We start from the raw sequence: 23,106 nt of genomic DNA on the forward strand, positions 1-23,106 counted from the left end.
ATTCCCAGCTATCTTTTGCTTAAGTACTTAAAAATAGGAGTTAATGTAGAGTTAGCCTTAATATTCAGGGCCAGCTATGGGAAAGAAGGTTTTATCCCCATATGTTTGAGAAAGAACAGCTTTAAAAAAAAAACACGCTAAAAATATTACCTTAGCATGTAGCAACAAAAATAAGTTGGGTTAATAAGATCTTAGTGAGGTCTGTTTCGTGCTGAATGTCATGGGAAAAAATGAAAGAAATGTACAAATGGTTCCTGCTTTTAAGAGTAGAAACAGGGAGCAAAGGGTTAATCATGAGGTACGCAGGGTGCCCTGAAAAGCCAAGATTTTCAGAGGACTTGAAGAAAGGGACATTCAACCCAGAACAAACACAGAACTGCAGCACAGACGTATGAAAAGGTGTGAGGACGATGAAAGCCTAGGATGAGCTGGGCTTTGCCAAAATAAGTTAAGGACAACTGAAAGGACTCTTTAATCTATATTTAGAGGGAGAAAAAGAACAAGGAAGGTGTGGGCATGAAGCTGGGGCAGATGGTGTAATATTGACAGATGATAAAGCAAAATTGCTCAACACTATTTAGTTTTTCTCTCTCTTATCAGAAAATGTCTTTGAGCTGGAAAATGTGCTCTGCTAAAAAAGACGGCATGTGGGACTAAGTATTGACTTGACCCATTTATCTGTAGCAGAATTGGGAAGACTAGAAATGTTCTCTGTTTGAAACTAGACTTAGCTCCCAAGTATGGGAGAGGCAGAGGCAACTGGTGCTGGAGAGACAGACCCAGGGCAGATGCGCGAAGGGTCAGTTTGTCCAAAGGAAACGGTAAAACCAGATGACAACGTCCCCAAAGCTGCTGACAGTGGGACCAGACACAAGGTAATAAAGAATGAGGGCCCAGTAGGCGTGGCTCGGGAGTTGAGCATCAACCTATGAACCAGGAGGTCACGGTTTGATTCCTGGTCAGGACACATGCCCTGGTTGTGGGCTCCATCACCAGTGTGGGGTGTGCAGGAGGCAGCCCATCAATGATTCTCTCTCATCACTAATGTTTCTATCTCTCTCCCTCGCCCTTCCTCTCTGAAATCAATAAAAATATATTTTTTAAAAGAATGAGGAATAAGCTAGTATTTATGTGCAGGAATTACTGTAGATACTTAATATACATGTTTTCATTTAATTCCTGCATCAATCTTAATAAGAATAGTATTACGAGCCTTGGACTTTTCTAATGTGGAAAATAAGACTCCCCAAAGGTTATGCAGCTAGCAAGAGGAACAGGCGAGATTTGATCCCAGTTCTGTATGACTTCACAGTCCGTCTTTCCTCCAGATCAATGATTTTCAACCTTTTTCATCTCATGGCACACAAAAACTAATTACTAAAAGTCTGTGGCACACCAAAAATGCTATTATATTTTTTTCCAATTTGACAAAAAAAAAAAGGTATAATTTTGATTCATTCACACCAGATGGCTGTTGTTGTATTGGCTGTTGTCATTTTTTTATTTGACAGTCTCAGAGAAAAGAGGTCAGTGCCCCTGACTAAATAGTCAAGTATTGCATGTTTTAACAATTCTCGTGGCCTGCCCGTGCGCTACGGCACCCCGATTGAAAACTGCTGCTCCAGATACTGGAGACAGCACCATCTGGAATCCAGGGGATCATGAACTCAGGGATGAGAAGCCTCCACTGGCATCAAGGAAGTCTGTGAATGGCTACAACGGCCATGTCACTGGACTGGAGGTGGTGGGTAGGGTGACCTTCCCTGAGCAACAAGACTGGCAAGGACAAAATTAGGTACTCGGCCTAAGTTGTCTCGGATATAGCAAAAGAATGACCTAATCACAGGGACTAGGACAGAGGCCAGGAATTCAAAGTACAATTCAAGGAAGGATGACTTGATGCTGAGCCGCTGAAGTACTTCCTGCCAAGATTCATGCAACATGGGAGAATGGTAAAGAGGAACCTTGGGATTATAGCTGATCAGAGGCCTGGAGAGCAACCTGCCAGATGGGAGAGGGGGACAGAAGGACAGGAGGACAACACGAAGGACTCCAGGGGTTAAGAAATGACAAAACTGACCAAGTGCTTACAATGGTCTTTTTAACAATAGGGGGAAAATAATGAGTGTGACAGATATATTAGAGCTTTGCGGGGGAGGGGAATTAATAAATAGCACTTAGAAAACTAAGCAAATAAAAAATAAGTTTATTTTAACTTTAGGACAAACTAAAGTTGTAAGAGAAAGGAAAAATCAAAGAATACTATGGGGTTCTGTAGTGAATCCTGTGTAAACTCTGGCTATTTTTTTTTTTTTTACTTGTATTACTAGAGGCCTGGTGCACAAGATTCCTGCACTTGGGGGGGGGGAGGGCCCTTAGCCCAGCCTGCGCCCTCTTGCAATCTGGGCACCTCGAGGGATGTCCAACTGACAGCTTAGGCCCACTCCGCGTAGGGCAGCAGACCTAAGCCGTCAGTCAGACATCCTTAGCACTGCTGTGGAGGTGGGAGAGGCTCTCGCCACCACCGCTACGCTTGCCAGCCATGAGCCCGCCTCAGGGCTTCTGGCTGAGCGGCACACCCCCTATGGGAGCGCACTGACCACCAGGGAGCAGCTCCTGTATTGAGCTTTTGCCCCCTGGTGGTCAGTGCATGTCATAGTGACCGGTCATTCCACGTTTAGTTGATTTGCATATTAGCCTCTTATTGTATTGGATAACTGTACTTACGATGGAAAATGGAGAATGGGGGCAGATGAGGTGAAAGAGTTTTAATGCCCTCAATAGCAATAACAGGAAGTCAATAGGTGATGTCCAAAACTGATAAATTGAGAAATAACCATGTAAGCATTTTATTTAGAAACTAGTGGCTCAGTGCACTAATTCATGCACATTGAAAGGAAATTAATTAGAAGAAATATTTTAATATCACTGTTTGCTCTTTATCATAGAAATGTCAACCAAATTCACCATCGACAATGACAGATTGAAACACACACGTGTGATTGGCGCCAACGAGAGCTTTATATGTCAACTTAGCCTTTTATAGATTTAGAACAAACTTGCTTAATTAGACCTGTTTTCTGATTCAGCTAAACTTTTTCTAGCCCTTAACTTCTCTTTCGGGTAATTGTGGGCAACACAGCAGTAAATATCAACATGAAAGAGATTATTATTGTAGATCACGCAGGGAGAACAAAGGGTAAAATATTTAACTGCAGCAGTGTTTGACTATACTCTGCGCAGTGAGAAAACCTGAAGATTTTCAAGGTCCACCATTTCTTACTTCTTTTCAGTCAGGTCAAGTTTCTAAGCTTTCTAAATCTCCATTTTCCGGCTAATGAAAAGAAAATAGGATTCCACCGAGTCTCCTATCTACCTACTCCAGGACTTCTGTGAGGATTAAATGAGATGAAGAACAGGAAAACGCTTCGCAGACATTTGGTTAAAGTGTAAAGTGTTTCCACCTGGCTATAAAGGAAGTCGTGTTTCTGGAAGGAGGCTAGTCGTCGCTAGGGAGAGGAAGCCAGGCTTGCTATGTGACGTCATTACCCAGACAGAGGGAAGGACACTTAGCATGTTAGCCTTTTATATAGCTAGATATGGAGTCAAATAGCAGAAAAGTGGCTAAAAGAGTTCAAAGTAGTTGCCAATAGAGAATGGGTGTGGGTGGCATGGGGTGAAGGAGAGAGCAAAGGCGTAGTAATGTTAACAGAGGACTTTTTTTTTCATTGTAAGTCATTTTGTACTATTTGATTTATTACTTATATCCTTGTATTATTGTGACAAAATTGCTAAATTTTTTTTAAGTTGATGGAATTTGATTGATTGGAAGAGAGAAAAACCACACCAAAATTCATCGTGGGTCTTCCCAAGAAAGCTTCAAAGAAGCTTCAAGTCAACACATGTTGAGAAAGTGGGACAATCACCAGGATAACTTATTAAAGAGCCTGTGAACCACACGGAGCAGGTGGCCCCCGCCTCTCTCCTCCCCAGAAGCAGAACTGCTGGGAGCAGTGACCTTGCCCCAGGCCAATAGTTGTCCAACTACTGGGCTAGCTTTCAGGCATGTTAAAACCCACATTGCCGAGCCCTACCCCAGCGTCTCAGAGAATCTGCATGTCTCTCAGGTTCCCAGGTGATGCTGATGTTGCTGGTCTGGGAGGCGCTGAGAACCACTCACCAAGGCTGAAGCCAGTACTGCTCTCTGCAGGAAATGGGCAACACACCTAAGGAGGGCTCTGAGAGAGGGTGCTGAAGGCTGAGAGAAATGCGGCAGGGCTACACACAGATGCCAGGAAGAAGACGGAAGAGAAGGAGGAAAAGACAAGGACAGAAATACACCAAGCTGCTGTCCTCCCAGAATAAAGCCCTCTTACTTTAATCATTGAGAAGCTCCCCAATCTGCCTGCGCCCACATGCCTGACCCGGAGAATGCTGCTAAACACTCCTTCCCCAGTCACCTAAAGCCACAACCCAGGCTCCCATTCAGGGAAGAGCTGTCGACAAACTACAGGAGAAGCTCAAAGCAGCTACTTACTGATAGACAGGACATATATTAGAAATGTGAAGGGACAGAGGCATGTGAGGAAAATCAACAGCATAAAAGGACTAAAATGAAAAACAAACACAAAAAGGAACAACTCACAGTGGAAGTGTAGTTCAGGCACATAAGAGAAATACAAATTTTTCTTAATTTTAATGAGTAGCCTCAGGAATACTTGAGTGAAATTTTCAAGAAAACCAAGCTGCTAGGGAAAAGGAGCCTTCATAGCTTCTTTCTTTCTTTCTTCCTTTCTTTCTTTCTTTCTTTCTTCCTTTCTTTCTTTCTTTCTTTCTTTCTTTCTTTCTTTCTTTCTTTCTTTCTTTCTTTCTTTCGTCTTTCTTTCTTTCAAATATATCTTTATTGATTTCAGAGAGGAAGGAAGTGGGAGAGATAGAAACATCAATGATGAGAGAGAATCATTGATCGGCTGCCTCCAGCACGCCCACAACATGGGCATGTGCCCTTAACTGGAATCAAACCTGGGACCCTTCAGACTGCAGGCCAGCGCTCTATCCAGTAAGCCAAACCAGCTAGGGCCATAGCTTCTTTAATAGGTCCTCACAGAGTCTGAGGAACCTAAAAAATATGACAGCCAAAGTAAAAAAAAAAAAAAAAAAAAAAAGTGAATGAGTGGAATAATGAATGAACAAAGCTAAACGCCAAATTAGTGATCTGGAAGATAAACCTAAGGACAGCTTCCAGAGCATTATGCAAAAAGACAAGGAGATAAAAGATATGTGAGGGAAATTGAGACATAGAAGATAAAGGAAGTTCAATATCCATCAAATTCAAGTGCCACAAAGAAAGAAAATGGAAAAGGGAAACAAATCAGATAAACAATAGCGGAAAAATTACCTAAGCTTAAGAATGAAATGAATGATTTCAGAGTGAAAAGGCCCACTGAATATCAAAGGAGAGCAATGTAATAAGACCCACAGCTAGGTGCGCATTGGTAAAAATCCAGAATAAAATTCAGATAAAAATATAATGTTTATGTAAATTGAAAGTTTACAGAAAGAGAGCATGTTGCCTACCAAGGAATAAGAATCCGTTGAGCTTCAGAATACCAGCATTGCTAGATGCTTGAGTGTCTTCTAAGATGGACCAGCTTCATAATTTGCAGGGCTCGGTGAAAATGAAAGTGTGGGAATTCATGATCAAAAATGATTCAGAATTTCAAGATGATGACAGCAGAACCTTAAACAGGCCCTTCTAAGCATGGGGTCTCTTGTTTTCTTCCATTTCCTTTGTTTCCAGGTCATTCTCATGCCACTTTCTTTCTTGGAGGGCACAAGTCTCATGCCAATGAAGGAAGCCCTGAGTCAAGTTCTGAGAAGCAAAGACTCTGAAACCTAACAATCTTTACTCAGCCAAACTGTCAGTTAAGTAAAAGGGCAAACAGAGATGTTTGGAGCTTTTAAGAATTCAGGGGAAAAATGTAATTGACATCTACCCTATAGGAAAGAAAGTATTTGAGTAAATTTAAAATAAAATAAAAAATAAAAACAGAACTTCCAGAAAAATGAACCAGGACTCCAAGAAATAAAGTGATTTGAAAAGCCAGACAGTGTTAGCTGAGAATGACCTAAAGTAAAGGGAGATAAGAAAATAGGAGATACATTAGATATTGATGCTTAAGTGAGTTTTCTTTAAGCTTCAAAGATTTAATGGCATTGGATTACATTCCTTCTCTAAAAAGCCAATCACTGTTGGTTCACAGGTGAATAATATTTAAATAATTATCTTATTAGAATGGATTTTTAAATGATTTTTATTCTTAGACTCAATCTGCAATTGAAACACGGAAAACTATATATAATAATGTTATGGAACAGAATGTGACTATCATAAACCTTGACAATGTAAAAAAAGTCTATTAAAGAAATGAGAGGCAGATGAGTAAAGAAAAAAGAGAGTATGCCATTTTCTTGTCTATCAGAGCAGAGAGTCAATAGCATCTGCCTGAATTTGATAAATACAGAAATGAAGGCTTACTGTTTTACTTGCAGTTATAAACTATACCGCAAAGGAACTAAAATAAGATATCTAATAATCACTGGTTGGGAAAAGTAGGCAGCATTACAGATATACTAACATCCTTATTCTCCTATCATTGATAAATCAAGAAACAAAGGTATAAGCAAATTATTTTGGGTTCTATGACAGAGAATCTTGACAATAGGGACTTCTGGGAAGTGGAACTGAGGGAGCAATTTGGGGAGGAGTGTGACATTTATTTTATATATTTTATATTTATTGTGTTATTTCTATTTTATACTTTTCTGTATTGCCTAATTTTATGTTCATTAATTATGTCTATAATTAAAAATCAGTTGAGCAAGATGGAAACAAGAGAGACAGGGATCAGTAGGAGCCTGTATGCTCCATGAACTTGAATTTCTTTCTGATTTCCTGGTTACTAGACTGGTAGACTAAGAAAACTCATTTCTGCTAGGTCCCAAACTCTATTCTCAGAATTGGGGATGTGGCAGCGACCTTTAAAAAGAAAAATAAACTAAAAAACTGTCCTCATGAAACTTGCATCCTAGTGTAGGAAGCTGACATCCTAGGGCATCGATCAGCTGCCTCCTGCACATCCCCCACTGGGGATGTGCCCACAACCCAGGTACATGCCTTTGACCGGAATCGAACCTGGGACCCTTCAGTCCGCAGGCTGACGCTCTATCCACTGAGCCAAACCGGTTTCGGCGAGAGCCAAATTTTTTAAACTTAAACTATATAAGTAGGCCTTTGCTAAAAACGTCCTCAGTCTGAGGGGTCGACCTCAGCGAACATACCCCCACTTCTTCTAACGCCACTTCTTCAAAATAGACTCGCCCAGGCCCAAAACCGACTTCTGCGCATGGGCCACGAAGTTTCAATCACATTGTACATGCGCGCCCGCATGTGGTATTTTGTGGAAGAGCCACACTCAAGGGGCCAAAGAGCCAGCCGCGTGTGGCTTTCGAGCCGCGGTTTGCCAACCACTATCCTAGGGCATAAGTTCTAGAGCAGTGGTTCTCAACCTTTGGGTCGCGACCCCTTTGGGGGTCGAATGATCCTTTCACAGGGGTCGCCTAAGACCATCAGAAAACACATATATAATTACATATTGTTTTTGTGATTAATCACTATGCTTTAATTATGTTCAATTTGTAACAATGAAAATACATCCTGCATATCAGATATTTACATTACGATTCAAAACAGTAGCAAAATTACAGTTATGAAGTAGCAACGAAAATAATTTTATGGTTGGGGGTCACCACAACATGAGGAACTGTATTAAAGGGTCGCGGCATTAGGAAGGTTGAGAACCACTGTTCTAGAGAAACTTTCATTAGGGAAAAGTCAAGGGCTGCCTGGACATGGGGAATGAGGCATGGCAGTCTTAGATTGGGGGTCAGGTTTGGCCTCATTGATAAACTTCCTAAAGGCATGAAAGTGATAAGAGTGGTCATGTGGTTACCTGGGGGGGAAATACTCCAGACAGAACAGCCAGTGCAAAGGTCCTGGGGCAGGAGTTACCCAGGAAGTTCTAGGAACAACAAGGAGGCCAGAGTGGCTGGAGAGGAGGAAGCAAAAGGGAGTGTTGTAGGGAATGATAGGAGAGACATAAGAGGGTAGGGGCAGAACACACAGGCCTCACTGGCTCTTTGAAGGGTTTTATTTTTTCTTCTGAACAAGATGGCAAGAGAAAACCCTGAGACATAGAAGAGCACCGTGCTTCTGAAACTAATATGTACTTGCATATCTGGGGATCACATGAGAATGCGGATTCTGATTCATAGGCTTGAGGTGGGCACTGAGATGCTCCCGTTTTTACAAGCCCCCTGGTGATAAATTGCTGCTGGTCTGAGGACCACACTGTGAGTAGCAAGGGTCGCTCACCAAGCAGGAATAATAAGCCTCGTAGACAGCTTTTGATAGAGAGGGACAAGCGGCTCTGAAAAATCTCTGAGCACTGGAGAATTGACTCATATGGTTAGATATGCCACGAGGAGCTGAGGTACTCAGGCCAACAACCACTTGAGTTGTTGGCCATAAAGAACCAAGCCTCCTTATCAAGCCAAATCAGACCCCTTGATTGCAGCCCGTGAGAGACCTTGAGCCAGAAGACCCAGCTAAACTGCACCCAGAGTCTAGACCGAGACACTGTGAAATAATCAATGTTTGCGTTTTTAACTGCTACATTTTAGAGTAATTTGTCACACAGCAATAGGTAACTGATACACCATGAAAATTTCCTTTTAAATGTATGAGGCATTTCTAATTCTCTATACTGCATTATCAAGCATATTCCTAACAGCAAGCACTTCATTTTCACTACGCATTGATGACAACCAAATCTTCTGTACAGAAATTTACATACCTGATGACTGAAAGAATTTTCCACAGACCAGCTTTGGGCTCTATACATTTTTTTGTTTCTTTGTTAATCCTCAGGATATTTTTTCCATAGCTTTTTTTCACAAATAGTGGAAGGGAGGGAAGGAAGGAGGAAAGGAGAGAGAGAGAGAGAGAGAGAGAGAGAGAGAGAGAGAGAGAGAGAGAGAGATTGATTGGTTGCATGTGCCCTGACTGGGGCTGAGGATCGAACCTGTAACCCAAGTATGTGCCCTTGACCAGGACTCAAACCCACAACCCTTTGGTGCTCAGGCTGACCTCTAACCATTTAGCCACACTGGCTAGGGCTGGCTCTATACACTTAAAAACCTAGTCCCTTCTCCCTTACTCAGATATTTCATGTCAAATTCCTAACCCTAGCCCTGCTCCTTCATGTCCTAAAACATGGTGAATGAACAAGGGGGCAGGAGGAGTTTCCCTGGGATGCAGTGGTTTGATGGAGTTGGTTCATCTTGGCTCACAAGAACTGATTGTTAGCTTTCCAGGAGTTTTGAGAGGCAGTTATTAAACATAGACATTATTTACTAAAAATTACATAATATAAACTTACAAGTAAATAAATAATACTAAAAACACAAATAATAAATACTCGAAACCCATCCTTTCCCCATGATTTCCACCACAATTTGCCATTACTCTGCTCTTGGGATTATTTATATCTACTGTGTTTACATGATGCAAATAGTATATAATGGTGTATAGTTTTCCCAGCTCCGTAGGCAGTGATGTCACACTGACAGCTTGAAATAGGCTTCGGTGGAGTATTTACACCACAGAAATCTGCAAACGCTACCAATCCAGTCGCTAAATAGCTAGCCATAGCATAAATATACACAGGTCTGACCACAACCTTTATAAATAGGTCCCCCAAACCCAAACCAAATGAAACCCCAACTTAATTTTCTGTTAGCTGGATGCCAGCATGCCTGTGGCTACTCCTGCATCCCTCAGCAGAGGGAGAGTGTAATGCAAAGGAAGTCACAGGGAAAGAGACAGCAGTGTTAACCAATTGCATTTAAAATAGCTTTTGCAAATTTTTAGCAAACAAAATCATCTGAACATCTTGCTAGGGCCCCACTCGACATTGGAAGAAGCTCCAGCAAGTCAGGGGTCCTGAAACTTAAGCTTCATTAGCTTCATTAGTCCACCTTTGCTCTAGAACTTTCTGGGTATTTCCATAGCCCCTCAACGGCTGCAGGCTAGGGAACCTGGGGTGGGGACAGTGAAGGCACTTGCATCTGACGTGTTTCTCCTGTCCTCTGTGCCAGTGCTACTCGGGTGGGCTCTCCATACACACACCCAAGGACTTCACACTTTCCTGTCTTCCTACCTGAAAGCAACTGCCCGTGTGGCTTGTTCTTCTTATTCTTAGGTGCCAATCTGTATTATTCTGCTGCAGCTGCCACAACCAAGTACCATAGGCTGGGAGTCTTTAACAACAGAAATTTACTCACACTTCTGGAGGCTAGATGTCCAAGATCAAGGTGTTGGCAGGTTTGGTTTCTTCTGAGGCCTCTTTTCTTGGCTTGGAGACGACTGCCCTCTCTCAGCCTCTTCCTGTCCTCTCTGCCCACAGGTGCCCTGGGTGTCAATCCGTGTGTTTAAATTTCCTCTTCTTATAAGGACAGGTTGGATTAGAGCCTAACCCCGAAGACCCTGATATAACTGAGTCATCTCTTTGAAGACCTCATCTCCAAATACAGTCACATTCTGAGGCATGGGGGTTAGGGCTTCAGCAGACACTGCCCTTCCTGAAGACACCAAGCTGCAGCCTCTTGTCCCAGCATCGACAGTCAACAAAACTGCTGAGGAAGGACCTCAATTACCAAAATGGAAAATACCGCAGTAAGTATTCTATCTTTTCTTATTTATTTTATTTTTCAACTACAGTTGGCATTCAATATTATTTTATATTAAGTTCAGGTTTATAGCATATTGTTCAGAAAATTGTATAATTTACAAAGTCTTACCCCCACCCCCATGAATCTAGTACCCAGCTGGCTCCATGCATAGTTATTGGCTGTACTCCCTATGCTGAACTGTACATCCCCGTGACTATAGCAGTAAATATTTTATTTATTTATTTATTTATTTATTTATTTATTTATTTATTTATTTATTTATTTTTATTTCAGAGAGGAAGGGAGCGGGAGAGAGAGACAGAAACACCAATAATGAGAGAGAATCATTGATTGGCTGCCTCCTGCACAACTGCCACTGGGAATCAATCCTGAAATCCGGGCATGTGCCCTGACCATGAATCAAACTGTGACCTCCTGGTTCATAGGTCGACATTCAACCACTGAGCCACTCCAGTCGGGCAATAACAGTAAATATTTTTAAAACTACCATCCTGTTACAGAATGATCCAGTAGACATTCATAGAGAATAGGGATCAGAATGATGGCTTCAGGGAGGCAGGTTTTAGCTTGGTATGAAAGTACGTACTGTACAGAAGCTATACTGCTTGGTACCCAAAGGCCCTCCATCACCAGAACACAGCTGTCAGAGAGAGGTGCCCAAGCAGAAGCTGAAAAACTAGTCTGAGGGTGTTCACACACCAGAAAAGGTATGGAACTAAATGATTTTCAAGACTCTACTAACCCCACAATCTCCAATTTTTTCACAATCAGATGACAATCACGCCACTATTGAGCAAATCTTCTATTTTAAAAACGTAGAGCAAGTTACAGTTCAAAACATACTTCATAACTTTGAGCTATTGCTAACTAATTTTCCTTTAAAATTTTATCTGGAAAAGTTCTGAAATGGTTGAGAGGCAAAACAAAAACAAAAATTCCCCAAGCTCCAAGATTTGAAATTCAAAAAAAATGTTCCAGATCTTAGCATGAAATAATCCAAAACAGGGAATATAATTTTCACATCTCTCGGAAAAATACTGAGTCATATTGCCCACCCACAGCTTACAAAAATAACAGAAATCCAATGATTCAAGCAAGATACACTCTGCCATTGTCTGCAGCGAACATTTGAGTCATTCAGGAAAATGAGGAGCAAGCTCTCGTCAGCGACAAAAGTTTAAATTACATGTCCCCAGGAGACTTTTACAAGGAGGCCTTCTTCCCAGCCCCAAACATACCTTTCCCTCACATCCTGGAATACCTTCAGGTCAGAAATTGCCATGAGAACAAGTAGGCAGACAGAGCACGGCCACAAGTTCAGGGACCAAGGATTAGGACCCAAGGAACAAGGCCAAGCAGCCTGGGACCAAGAGCAGGAAATGCTTCCGGGAAACCCTCATGACTCACAGGGCGGAAGGAGGCCACACTTGTTCACCCTCTGAGTTCCCTGCATCTCCCAGACTTTCTCTCCTTTCTGGTCTCAGAAGCAGCAGGGGAGCCCTTCACCGGTGATTATACAACCCCGGCCCTCCCTCCTCTGGCCAACCCTGTCTGTGCCTCACCCCACTTCTTTGCTTGCGCAGCCTTCTCTCCAGCTCCCCATTAACCCCTTGCTTCCCCGTATGCTGCCTAGCTGTGTCTGATGGCAGTAACTGCTCAAGGAATGTCTGATGTGGAGAAAATGACAACAAGACCAGAAGCAATTCTAAACAAGTTGCGCCTGAGCCCGTCGCTGCCAAAGGAGCTACCTTAACTGTTCCTTCTTCCATGAGGAACTTCGACCCCTCCATTCCCTCATTGCCCATCCCTCTCCCATCCCTTGGCTGCTGGTTGGTACCAGCCCTGAATCTGTAGTGACCTTACTGAAATGGCTCCTGGAATGGCACCAATGGCCTCCTGATGCTACGCGAGGGGCCTGTTGCCCATGCTCATTCTGCTCGGTGCACAGTGGTGGTGACCCCCTGCCTAAAAGAATTCATCTTCTTTGTCTCGTGGCGCCCCTGGCTCCCCTCGTTACTATACCAGCTAATGTCTGCACGGCCCTTCCCCTCCACACCGTCTCCTGGGCCTGGTCTGCTTGCTGACTCCTCATTCTTTCCACCCTCCACCTCCACAGAGCCCATCCTCTCCCCTCAGAGAGGCCCCTCAGCTCCTTCAAGCCCCTCACACGGAGCTTTAGCCTTTCACTTCGCCAGTTCGGCCCAAGGCATCTTCCAATAGCAACTTACTGGCCCCGGCTGCCCTGCCCATGACGCTTCAGTGGGTCTCCATTCTCCCCTGAGTTAAAAAATGGATTGTTGTTGTTGTTTTTACAAATTCGAAAATCTGCAGGGTAGGCTGGCAGGCTGGACATCCAGGGAAGAGTTGATGTTGCAGCTCAAGCCCCCAAACCGTCTGCTGGCAGAACTCCCTCTTTCTTGGGAGAAGTTGATCTTTTTCTAGGGCCTTCGACTGTTTGTTTCAGGCCCACCCACATCATGGAGGGCAACCTGCTTTCTCAAAGTCCACCCATGTAAACGTCAATTCCATCCAAAAAATACTGCCTCAGTCAGCTCATGCTGCTAAACCAAACACCGTAAACTGGGTATCTGAAACCACAAACGTTTACCTCTCACAGTCGGGAGGCTGGGAAGTCCAAGATCAAGGTTCTGGTCAATTTTGTTCCTGGCAAGAGCCCACTTTCTTTTATTTTAAAAAAAATTCTTTTTGTTAATCCTCACCTGAGGGCATTTTTTCCATTGAGTTTTAGAGAGAGTGGAAGGGAGGGAAAGAGAGTGGGGAGAGGGAGAAGGGGAGAGAGAAAGAGAGGAAGAGAGAGGGAGAGAGACATCGATTGATTGCCTCCCACACATGCCCCAACTAGGGCTGGGGATCGAACCGGCAACCCAGGTTTGTGCCCTTGACTGGGAATAGTGGTTAGAGTGCAGGCCAACACTCTAACCACTGAGCCACTGCTCAGGGCGAGAGCCCACTTTCTGGTTTGCAGATGGATGCCTTATTGCTGTGTCCTCACATGGCAGAGAGAGAAATCGTCTAGTGCAGTGGTCGGCAAACTCATTAGTCAACAGAGCCAAATATCAACAGTACTTCTTCAAAATAGACTCGCCCAGGCCGAAAACAGACTTCTGTGCATGGGCCACGAAGTTTCAATCGCACTGTACGTGCGCCCGCACGTGGTATTTTGTGGAAGAGCCACACTCAAGGGGCCAAAAAGCCGCATGTGGCTCGAGAGCCGCAGTTTGCCGACATCGGGTCTAGTGTCTCTTCTTTTGAGGCACTAATCCCATCATGGGGGTCCACCCTCATGAGTTAATCACCTTCCAAAGCCCCTCCTCCAAACACCATCACATCGGGGATTAGGGCTTCAACATATGAATTAGGGGGGACACAAACATTCAGTCCAAAGCAAATGTTTTCATAGAAACATCTAGAAATATCTGGGTATTCTGGCCTACCCAGGCTGACATAAAATTAACTATGATAGTCTCCCTAAACTCACATCAGCTCCCTCAACTCAGACACCACTGGGTTCATCTGGGTCCCGCCCCCCCCCCGCCCCCCCGCGCCCCCCCCCCCCCCCCCCCGGGCTCACTGCAGATCGAAACTCTCTCCAGGTAGTCATCTGGGGGGACTTCATGGTATCCCTCCCTTGTTTCTATTCTTTCAGGTATCACTGTCTTGCATTGCATGTTGTACAATGTCTGAAAACTGTACTTACTGGTATATATTTTGCCTGGTTTTAGGTGGGAAGGTAATCCTGCTCCTTGGGCAGAAATCTATCTCTACACCATGCTATAAAGAGTGCTTTGTTCATAAGTAATTGATTGCGTTATAAAATAGTATTGTTATTTTCTGGTTTTAAAATTAATCTGCTTATCACAGAAAATGTTTTAACTAAGAAAAATACAAAGAAAAAACCAGTTCACACATAAGCTCCCACCTTGGGCTGTATAATCATCCTCTCTCATGAATATATTATTCTCTTTCTGAATACATTTGTGAGTATTTTTGTTATTATTACTCTTAGTATTAACTCAGTAAACACGTTTGAATGCATACCAGCGAATTGGTGCTAAAGAGTCAAGGACCACACACAGATCCTCAGAGATGCATCCCCTTTACTCCTAAGAGAGCAGCCAGCCGCTGCTGGGCAGGGAGGTGCCACTGCTGGGCAGGGAGGTGCCTCTGCTTACCAAGGCCTTCTTTAGGAGGCCGCTGGAGGAGCCTGCACAAGCAGAGTCTGAATACAGGGCCTGAACCCCCTCAGCTTTTGTTTGTTTGTTTGTTTTTTGTTAATCCTCGCCTGACAATATTTTTCCATTGATTTATTTTTTATTTTTTTAGAAAGAGTGAAAAGGAAGGGAAAGACAGAGAGAAAAAAACATCGATGTGAGGGAGATACATCAATTGGCTGCCTCCTGCACACGCCTCCACCGGGGCTGGGAATCGAGCCTGAACCAAGGAGCGTGCTCTTGACTGGAATCGAACCCAGAACCCTTGGTCCACAGGCCGATGCTCTATCCACTGAGCCAAACTGGCGAAGGCACGATCAGCTTTTGAGGTGTGAGTTGCCCTAAGTTGGCAGGCACCAAAGTTCTCTTTCCAGAACAAAAATTACTCCCATGCAGGGAAAGAAGGGAGCGAGGGCTAGTGAGTCTAGTCTGAAATAACTGATGGGAGGCGGGGAGACCAGACCTGAGAGGTCACAGGTGCTCAGCCCTCTGAGGCGACACCCCACTACACCACGTGGAGGAAGGGACACCCCAAGTCTTTTGACTTCGTGGATAAAATGCCCTTCCCTCCCTCCTCCTGGTGCCCTGCTCACAGACAGCAGACCACGAGCGCTGCTTGGAACGGCGAGTGGAATGTATGAACACGATAATAGCAGGGCTCCGAGAAGCAAATCTTGTTTCCGGAAAGCTCTGCCTCTCTTGATGGCTTCACCTCAGCCAGCACTCGCTCCCAGGAGCAGCGTCCAGTGGATCGGCTCACGAAGCAGAGGTTTTCATCACCCTTTCAGTTTTCAATGTCTGACCCTCAACCTTTGTTCAGGGAACCAGGCTGGTGTCCTTTGACTCCTGCCTTCACCTCTGACCTCTCAATTGCTTTTGGTGGCTGTCTGGGAGTATTGGGGGGTTGGAGACTGGGGGAGGAAGGACGTTCAAGAGTCTACCAAGCAAAAATAGAAGAAATTCCCTTTTGATGAGAATCCAAAAGAAACCTTAAAATATATGGCAACAGAAGAGAGAGAGAGAGAGAGAGAGAGATCCTATTTTTCCTACATTAAACACTGGTGACTCTGAGGCTGGAGATAGCCAAGTGTCATATCAATAAGCTCAGCCAAACACAGGCGAGCATCTTCTACGGCAATGATATCTCAGTCCCCATTGACAGGGTTTAAGCAAGCGCCCCTTTCCCCTCTTTTTCATCTCGGTCACGGAAGGTAGGCAGGATGCTATGGTAGCTGAGAGCACAGGTGCCCAGAGTCACACACCAGAGTTTGCATCCTGGCCCTACCACCTAACGCCATGAGCAAGACCGCCGTGCGCAAGGTGGGGCTGAGTTTCTTAGCACCAGCCTCGGGAAACGGTGGTGACGATTCAGTGAGGTCAGAGGTAAAGGGAAGGTCCCTGGTACTTAGTCAATCTCACTAAATCTGAGCTATTATATTCTATTTTCCAGAACTTTCTCCTCGCATGCTCCTTTAATGATTTCGTTTTATTTTAAACAAATTATGAGGGTAGAGTGGTAGATTGTTACGAAAAGTTGAAGACATGGTAAAGCCAACTTTTCTAGAAAATAAATGAATGGGGAAACTTGAGGGAATGAGAAATATATTAAATGGAAAAGATGCGTAAGTGCCCTTTAAAAGAATGAAATCACTTTGATGTTAGGGAACATTAAATTGTACTACGTGCAACTTTCTCGTAGAGTTTTTATATAATAACTCTAAGAGCAGAGCTCCCTCAAGCATTAACTATAAATCTATCAGTTCACTTTAAGGTTACATGTTTTGAATTCTTGTTGTGAATGGAGCTACAAGATGCTGAAGGAATCCAAGCTGTCAGTTTTTGCCTCTTATGAGAACAGACAAAATCTAAGAAGTGGGGCAGAAAGTCAGCCTTAGAGTAAAACAAAGAAAGACATTATGTTCCCTGCACTCAGTGAGCGCCTCCGTGTCAGAAAGATACAGAAGCCCTGGTTTCCAGAAGAGGAGCCGAGAATAAAACCGGCCAGGTTCGCAGAGAACATCTTTTTTCCAGCGCTCTTGCCAGGCTTGTCTTGTGTGCTGCCACTAACACAAATCTCTGCTTTCTTATGTGGCCTTTTTTCATCACCTTCAAGGATTTTGGAAGAATCAAGTTTTGTCCAAGCTAGAATAAATTGCCCTACCGTTCCCATGCTAGGTTCTTTCTGGAACAAATATATGTAATTTGTTTGTTCACTCAACAGTATTGACTAACTGCTTCCGATGAGGCAGGCACTGTGCTCAGGGGCGTAAAAACACTCGTGGCCTATGAACTTGAGGATTCACAGGCGGGAGAGAGACTTGGAAAGAAGTAAAAGTACTAACGAGCTGCAGGAGCTGTGCCTGGCGTTTGGGAGGAGAACTCAGGGACAGTGCCCATCAGAAGGAGAGGAAGCTAAGTCTCCCCATTAGTGAGAGGGTTAGGAAATCTTTCAGGGTGGGGCCACATTCGATTCGTTTCAGATGCACTTTCCAGACAAACCCTTTCCTTTTCCGCAGGGTTTGGGAGCCTCTGAGGTCGCCAGAGCCCACGACTTGCAAAGGCCTTGGGGAAACATGGTGGGATATTTTCAGTCTCAGAGTGAGCTGATGTCATCAGTGTATCACTTAGAAATGACTGGCAGAGAGGCTCAGCCTGGCCCCTCCATGGCCCCCTCACTGTGTGCCTGGCTCCTTCAGGGAGTTCCCCAAGTTGAAGCCCGTGGTCATGCTTACCGAGGACAACCATCCTCACATCTAGAAGCCCTGTGGGCACCTCACATCAAACTTTAAAGAACTGCTTTGCTTTTTGTAAACTCTCTGAGCACATTATCAGGGGACCCCTACCAAGATTCACTATAGAATTTCAGTGTCATTTCTCCCCCAGACATTCTATTCTTTGTATCTCTTCCTTTTAAAAAAAAAAAAATTTTTTTATTGATTTTTTACAGAGAGGAAGGGAGAGGGATAGAGAGTTAGAAACATCGATGAAAGAAAAACATCTATCAGCTGCCTTCTGCACACCCCCAACTGGGGATGTGCCCGAAACCAAGGTACATGGAATCGAACCTGGGACCTTTCAGATCGCAGGCCGACGCTCTAGCCACGGAGCCAAACCGGTCAGGGCTGTATCTCTTCTTGAAGATGGCATCTACTCAAGTGGCTTTTATAGGGATGACAAAAGGTCACAGCTGAGAGATGAGTTCGTATAAGGAAGGGTGTGAGGGGAGCAGGAGTCCAGGTAGAAGGGAGGTGAGCAGACGGGCAAGGGTAAAGGTCAAAGGAGACAGCAAGCTATGAACCTCAGAGCCAGCTGCTGGGGACACAGAGCAAGGAGCCAGTGCGAGCCAGGGTGGGGACAGGCAGTCGGGCCCTGTCAATGCCCTCCTCCCTGTGTACATCAGGTCCTGATGCCAGGGCCCTCCTCTGACTTCTAGAAGCATTTCTCATCTGTACCAGCTTTCCAGACTGAGGGATGAATAGGTGTCTCGGTCCCCAGGCAAACAGACCGAGACAGTCCCGGGCACACAGGAAGTTCACTGGGAATCCCAGGTTCAATCGCTGATGGGGCGTGAAGGGAGCAGCTCAGGCAGAGCCAGAGGCTGAGCGGTGTAGTGGCCACAACAAAGGCCTCAGCAACCCCGTGGGGAGCTCAGGAGCTGGGACTGCCCTTCAGAGTAAAAAGGGGGGCCCTACCCTGACACTGACCAGTTACTGGATGTGGGCTTTCCTGGGGGAAAGAAGGTGACCTGGAGCAAGGAAGGTAAATTCCTGAAAAGAGGCTCAGCTTGGAGCCGTCAGCCACCATCCCAGCAGGTCCACAGAAGGCACTTCTGAGGGGTGTGATGACATGACCAATGAGTAGCCATTGCCTGTACTTGTCATTCCGTCTCTGCACTGGATGGCAGTCACTGCCCTGTGGAGAGGAGAGACGCGTCCTTCTCTAAGTGTCCCCCACCGGGCCTTGCCTTTACGGAACTCCAGGCAGGATAACCGATCGCAACGACCATACCTACCGGTCAAGTCCCTGCTACCAGGACACCAGCCACAACAAATGGGCCTGCAGAGGACTGTCGTCTTGGCTTGGGGTCCCCCCTCTTCCTAGAGCACTGAGGGTCATTGGTGCCTCTCAGAACCTCAACTCCTGCTGACCCAGAAACATAAGCACAGTGGGGCTCAGAGTGCATCGCCTGGGAACGTAGTGGAAATGCCCATTCTAGGGCCCTGGCCCGGAACTGCAGGATCGGAAACTGCAGGGGTGAGGCCCTGCGACGCGTGTTCTGACCCCCCGCCCTGTGGCCCAGGCTCACTCGGGCGAGAAGCGCGGCTTTCGAACCACAGCACAGGCGATGTGGGGGCAGGGCACAGCCTGCGACACGTGCCGCTGCCAGGGAAGGACAAGAGCAGCAAGGACAGGGGATCAAGGGCCAGTGTGTCCATCCGAGGACACAGGGAGTCCACCCTGGCCCAGGGCACAGGGAGGAAGCCAGGCAGGCCCTGGCACAGGCCTGATGCCACCTGAGATGAAGCATAACAAAGTTGTAAGAGCTCTTTGTTGGCATCCTGCCTGCTGTTCTGTCGGTTCTAAGTTAGGTCCCTGGGCTGGTTGTCATTTCCTCCTGGCAGCTAAAGGGTGGGGCGCTGGGTGCTACTTCCTAGGCTGAGAAGAAACAACAGCTTCTGCCCAAGCCACACCCTCTGTGTGTTGGGGGGGGGGGGGGTGGGCGGGGCTGCCGCTGCGGAGGGCGGGGCTGGCTGGGGTGCTCTGCCTTCCCCGCCCCCGCCCCCCCCCCCCCCCATGTTCTGGTTCACTCTGACAGCACCACCCAGCCGTGCGAGAGAATAGTAGTGGCTCCCTCAGAGCTGGTTTCATTTCTGCAACTGCTCACACAGCTGGTTTATATTGAAACCTGTGCACGCCCCGGACACGGAAGACGGAGCCCTGTGTGACAGGTGCGGTGAGCGCAGTTAGAGAGCACGTTCACTCCCCTGACAGGCCGGACGATTCAGGGCTATGTTCTGTGCTAGGGACTCTGAGTGCAGGGAGGGCTGCGAGGAACCCCAGGAGGAGGCTGGAAGGAAGGACAGGCCTGAGGGCCAGAAGAAGGGGTGAGGCGAGGGGGTGGGGTATGAACATGCAGGACCAGAGGCAGGGTGGAGGCAGGGAGACCAGAGAGAAAACCATCCCCACTGGAGCAGAGAGCGCTGCAAACTGGGCTGTCATGGTCCAGGCCAGCCTAGGAGCCGCCTCCGGAGGCTGCCAGGCAACAGACAGGATGCCCAGTTCATTTGGAATTTAATTTTTAGTATAAGTATGGCCCAAATATTTCAATCCCTTTTGTTCTAAAATAGTATCCCTTGTTTATCAGAAACTCAAATTGAACTGAGCATCTTGCATTTTAATCTGCTAAGTCAGGCAAACCTACTCCCCAGGGATGGAAGTTAGAGTTTATAGTCCCTCACTTGCTCCTCAATAGTATCTTATGAGGTATTTCTACCATCGCCATCATGCCCATTTTACAGATGAGAAAACTGAGTCATAGAGCTGACCACAGCCACACGACTAGTGAGTCTGTTTCCATAGCCTGTGTTCCTCACCTCCAGGGTACCTGACAGAGTTTGCAGTCCGTCAGACCTCGATTCACAGTCTGGCTCTGCCACTGACTAGGAAATGGCCTAGTAACCATGACCTTTGGTAAGTCATTTAACCGCTCAGACCTCAGTTTTCTCACAACAATTCCTGCCTTACAGTGTTTTATGAGAATTAAGTGAGGAAATTGAGCAAGTGGGAAGTACCCAATAAATAGTACTTTGATGAATATGGTGATGATGGTGGTGGTGGTAATGGGGAGCCTTGAAACTCCTTAAGAGGAGCCACATATGAAATTACAGAAAATGAGGAACCATGGGCAGGCGCCTTGTCATGCTTGCCTCCCGCCTATGCCTGGCCTGCCCAGGTCTCTAACTGATCTCCCTGCTCTCTACCTGTAGGCCCTGAGTTGCCCCCCTCCCCCCCTCCCAACTATGTCACAGGCTTCGTGCCCAGAGCTCCCAGGAGCCTGAGTCCAGAGGCCCTTGTTGCTGGTGGCAGGGCCTCACTGCCTGCACATGTAGCTCACGTTCCTGACCATAAGCAGCCCAGGCCTCCCTGGCTGGCAGCCCCTCCAGTCACTGCCCAGATGTGTGTGCCTCCTTCCCAGGTCTTGCTGCATCAGGCAGAAAATCCAACAGGCAGAGCCTTTTAGGCCTATCTGCAACCACGTATGACAATGGGTTTCCCTCCCTGTTATACAACTCAGCCTAATTCCGACCACTGGCACGCATGTCCGAAGTCCTTGACTCTACATATCTACCGAGTAAGATGAGACAGAAAATGACTGGTGATTTGGTTCAGTTGCAGTCATTTCCTGCCTCCTCGGGACAAGTCGGGTCTAGAGATTCGCTCCTGGCCCCTCGGCTTCCACGAAAGGCCCCTCCCTGGTCTGCTTAGCAACCGGCATTCCGACCAGCTTCCTCACCTTCTCCGCCTGCGTCAGGTGTCCCAGGTGCTGGGATCCAGCCTTCGGCAGTGTCTCAGCCCGGTACCGTGACGGTTTGCATGTTTACCCTTTGCTATGTTTTACTCTCCGTGCATCACATAGGTTTCAGTTGTAGGAAATACACTAAAAACCTCATGGCCAGGTGTCTGGCTGGAACTCTCTCTGAGGCTGAAACAGCTGTGACCCTGTCCTCCAGGTCGCCCTCCGACTCCAGCTCCCAGTCTGACCTCTGTGACCCTCGCTCCCAGTCGGACACAGCAGAGAAAGTGAGATAAGATTCCTGCTCTCCTGGGGCCAATAATATTTTTGACCCAGATGCCAACCATGTGGTCACTCCCAGTCCCTATTTAACTCACTTTTTCAAAAAAAATAAAAAAATATTTTTATTGAATTTATTGGGATTACATTGGTTCATACAATGGTATAGGTTTCAAATGTGCAATCCCTAATACAACACCTGTATGTTGTGTTGAGTGCTCACCACCCAAAGTCTAGCCTCCCTTTGCCCTTTTGACTTGCAGAACCAATGGCCCCTGGCGCCGACGGCTCACCGGGCTCTGGTCCTGTGCTCTCCTGTCTACACTGACACCCATCTCTGGTCTCCTCAGTTCCCGTGCCCCTCACCTACATGGCCAATGTGAGAGTCTAGCCTTCCTCAGACCTTCCCAGCTCTGTGCTGAGTCTTTCCCCAAGACCCTCAGCCACCGACCCCGCCACACTGGCAACATCCGGCCGGCGGCCGGCCATCTGGCCCTCATAAACCGTCCCGGCTCCATGCTGAGCTGCACCACAGACTGGCTCTTGGTTCCCTAGGAAACTGGAGGCTGCACTGGCTGCTAAGTCAATGGAGGGTTTCGGCCATGTGGCTGGCTGGCCACCGGGGCAGAAGCCTTGCTGATGCTGATTGTTTTCTTACCTGGCACTTCCCCTTCCCGAGCTCTGGAGCCCAACCCTATCTGAGTCACCTGGGCCTGGAGACCTGTTCCTCTGTAGTGATTTGCACCTTGGAAACCCAGTTCTTCTGGGTCATGGGCACCTTGGCCATCTGATGAGTACCCTGCCTTAATTAAGGCTTTGGACTCTGCAATGTTTCATCTTGTTCCTAGTGTTCCTCCTGGATGTCCTAGCCCACGAGAACTGGCCACCCTGTCCCTACAGCCCACGTCTCTGAGTCACAGAGTCTCGGTTATTTTCCCGAGATCAACAAAACCCTGCAGCTATGTCAGCATCCTGTTCCCACTCACCCCCCCCCCCCACGCCCACCCCCACCAATCCATTCACAAGTGTTTATGGAGCTTGTTGTGTCCTAGAGCCAGATAATGTGCAAATTCAGGTTTCCCAACCAGGAAGGGGTAAGGCCCGGTTCCAGGACTAGAGGAGTCACAGTCCAGTGGAAGTTGTCGAAGTAGATCTAATCCATTGCAACAGTGCGAACAGTGTCACAGGAGGGTTGGGGCAAGTCCAAGGTCCTGGGGAGCACCTGGGTAGGGCATGCCATGCCCAGGGGTGCAGGGAATGTCTTCTATA

At 46.4% G+C, this 23,106-nt stretch overlaps 1 long non-coding RNA gene across 1 annotated transcript; it reads right to left on the reverse strand.

Moving 5' to 3' along the window:
• Positions 1-5,565: 5,565 nt before the first annotated feature.
• Positions 5,566-12,588, reverse strand: LOC132242831 (uncharacterized). Its single transcript, XR_009454729.1, has 3 exons — positions 12,051-12,588; positions 10,405-10,752; positions 5,566-6,128 (listed from the first exon to the last, which is right to left on the reverse strand). It is a non-coding gene; the product is annotated as an uncharacterized LOC132242831 (long non-coding RNA).
• Positions 12,589-23,106: the final 10,518 nt, after the last annotated feature.

This window comes from Myotis daubentonii, chromosome 10 (genome assembly GCF_963259705.1).
Source record: "Myotis daubentonii chromosome 10, mMyoDau2.1, whole genome shotgun sequence".
In the NCBI taxonomy this organism is placed as follows: domain Eukaryota; kingdom Metazoa; phylum Chordata; class Mammalia; order Chiroptera; family Vespertilionidae; genus Myotis; species Myotis daubentonii.